Below are 2,880 nucleotides of genomic sequence, written 5' to 3'. Positions count from 1 at the left end.
TGTATGGATGCGAGAGCTGGACCATAAAGAAAGCTGAGCACTGAATAACTGATGCTTTTGAACTGTGGTGTTGGAGAAGACTCTTGAGAGTCCCTTGGACTGCAAGATCAAACCAGTCAATCCTAAAGGAAATCAGTCTTGAATATTCATTGGAAAGACTGATGCTTATGCTGAAGCTCCAATAGTTTAGCCATCTGATGTGAAGATCTGACTCCTTGGAAAAGACCCTGATGCTCGGAAAGGCAGGAGGAGTAAAGACCCTGATTCAAGGCAGCAGGAGAAGGGGACAACAGAGGATGAGACGGTTGGATGGCATCACTGATTCAATGGACAGGAGTTTGAGGAAACTCCGGGAGTTGGTGATGGACAGGGAGGCCTGGCATGCTGCAGTCCACAGAGTCACAAAGAGTTGGACACGACTGAGTGACTGAACTGAATTGAAGGCCTATAACATTCTTAATATACAATGTGTATATTAGCAGGTTAACATATTTTCTGTGTATAGAAAGCTTCTCTATAGGAAATGTGATGTGATTTCCTATAGAGAAATCAGAGATGTGATGGGGTCTGCGAGGCTGGGAAAGCTGGATGGCTGACAAGATATGGATCGCAGTGTGAAGGTTGGGCCACGTCCTGTCCAGCTTTCTCTGGTTGGTCCTCAGTGGGAAGTGATGACAAAATCCAGGAAGCCATGGGGTATTAAGGAAGACTGGGCCATGGGAGGAAGGCATAGAGTGGCGGTAGGGCTTCCTGGGCTGTCGATAGAGATCGAGGTCTGACAACTTGCAGGTCTGAGGTGGAAGGAGAGGACTGTATCCCAGTCTGGCTCCTGTGGTGGTGCTGGATGTTCTGGACTGGTGGCTGCCTCCATAGGTCATTGTTCTGAGACTGTTAATGGTCTGGCCTTGGCTCCAGTGTCTTACGAAGAGGAATGTTCATGAGGCCCCGGGACTTCACCTGGGCAAGTTGGCCCCTCCACCCCCTGCACAGATCTCTGGGCATCCCCCCTTCCACTGGCCAGGAAGAGATCTCCAGTGAGTGTTGATCTGTGAGGGTGGAGCAGACCAGGCTGTGGCCTTGGCCTGGTATGAGGCTCTCTCCTGGTCTCATGTTCCATGTGAACCAGACCCTTGGTGTCTCTGGACAACCTCAGAGTTGCCCAACCCTGGGTGTTCTACCCTCGATCCCTGCAGGCTGCAGGGTTGTGTCAGCATCCACGGGATGTAATCTCCCAGCATGGATGGCAGCTGTGAGAAGGGTCTTCACTGAAAGTGGACTCTCCTGTCAACACGGTCTGGGCACTCTGTACTGGACATGAGGCCACCCTGCCCTGAAGTATGGTCTACACGCTCAACCACCCTCCAGAGGCCCAGACGGTCCCTGCCCTCAGTTTCCTCCTTATGTTCCTTTTCTAATTATTGATCATTTTCCTCCTGCTGGTGGCCACCCCGTTCTCCTTCCTGTGAAGCCCCCTTGGTCACATGTCTTTCTGCTCACTGGGTGCAGAGTGCTCTTTGTATCTAAAGGAACCCTGCCCTTGAGCACGTGTGTCCATCTCTCTGCCCTGTTTCCATGGAGCTCCAGATGTACTCACTTGCTCACCAGGCCATCTAGACTGGCTGGGGGGACAGGGCCTGAAGACCGGCTGCTTTGCCTGAGCTCAGTGGGTAGATGGGTTAGGTGGTGACTAGGTCCACCTCGATGCTGTGTAGCTGTGTTTCTGTGGCCTCAGCACCGACTGTGACTGACCCCTTAGGGTGTGCCCATTGGGAGTGGGACTGTTGTTTGACCTTTGTGTGGGGAGGGGCAGTGAGTCTGAGCTGGAGGCCAGCAGAGCAGGTGTGGTGGAGTCTGAGCTGGGGTTTCTGTGGGCATCAAAGTATTTGAAGCAGGACAAAGTGTCCTGCTTTGTCCACTTGCTCGAACTCAAGTGTCCTGGCTGGACACTTGGGTCCTCGGGGCCAGGTTCACTCCTCTGCCCCCTTCCCTCTGCCCTTTGTCCACATCCTCTGGTAGGGGCACCACCCACTTCCAAGGGACCACAAGCACCTAGCCCAGAGTTCATTCATGGGATTTTACTTTAAGGGAACTTTCCTAGAAAGAGTCAGGAGAGAGTGGTCACACTGATTCCACTCATGGGGCTATCTGTCTCCTACCTCAAATCCCCCCTGAGATACCTGGACCCCAAGGAATCTAATCAGGGGGATGAGGGTAATAGTCCTTCTGTAGCTCCTTCAGGCTGGTCTTGGACTCCTGGACTCTACCTACCTTGGGCCATGAACTCTGCCTGATGAATTTTGCTGCCACCTGGTTGAAATCTGCTGCAGGGAGTGGATGGGATGCTGCATTACCATCATCTGGACATGGAATGGCTGTGATCTGGAGGAGACAGGTCTTTCTAAGAGGATAAATAGATGTGGGCCAAAGCGGAGAAGAAGAGAGACAGAAATCAAAGACCCTACAAGGAGTAGGATCCAGGAGACCTGGACCCTCTGAGAGCCAGCCCTCTGTGAGGTGCTGCCTTAGATGAGAAGCCCCAAGTATCTGTATGGGCTTGACCTGTGCCGTTTACCCCGAACCAGCATCACTCACCTAACATGGTGGCAACTCACCCCAGGCAGCTGCTGGCACACGGAGGGCCATTCCAGGGGACCCTGTACGCAGACCACAGGGGAATAGCAGACATGGGTCCGGCTCCCTCTTCTGATCAGCCTCAGTTTGGGTCAAATAAGGGGCTATCCAGGGTCTCCTAACCACACGATGGCCCAAATAAAGCCCAGAAGTTCTCTCCCCAAAGTGGGGTGAGACCTTCAGGGACAACCAGAAAGGCATGTGGGATCAAACACTGTCAAACCAACACAAGAGAGCCCCAGTACCAGA

Source organism: Bison bison, unplaced genomic scaffold (genome assembly GCF_000754665.1).
Source record: "Bison bison bison isolate TAMUID 2011002044 unplaced genomic scaffold, Bison_UMD1.0 scf7180017846069, whole genome shotgun sequence".
Lineage (NCBI taxonomy): Eukaryota > Metazoa > Chordata > Mammalia > Artiodactyla > Bovidae > Bison > Bison bison.
Note: the sequence above shows the minus strand (reverse complement) of the source record.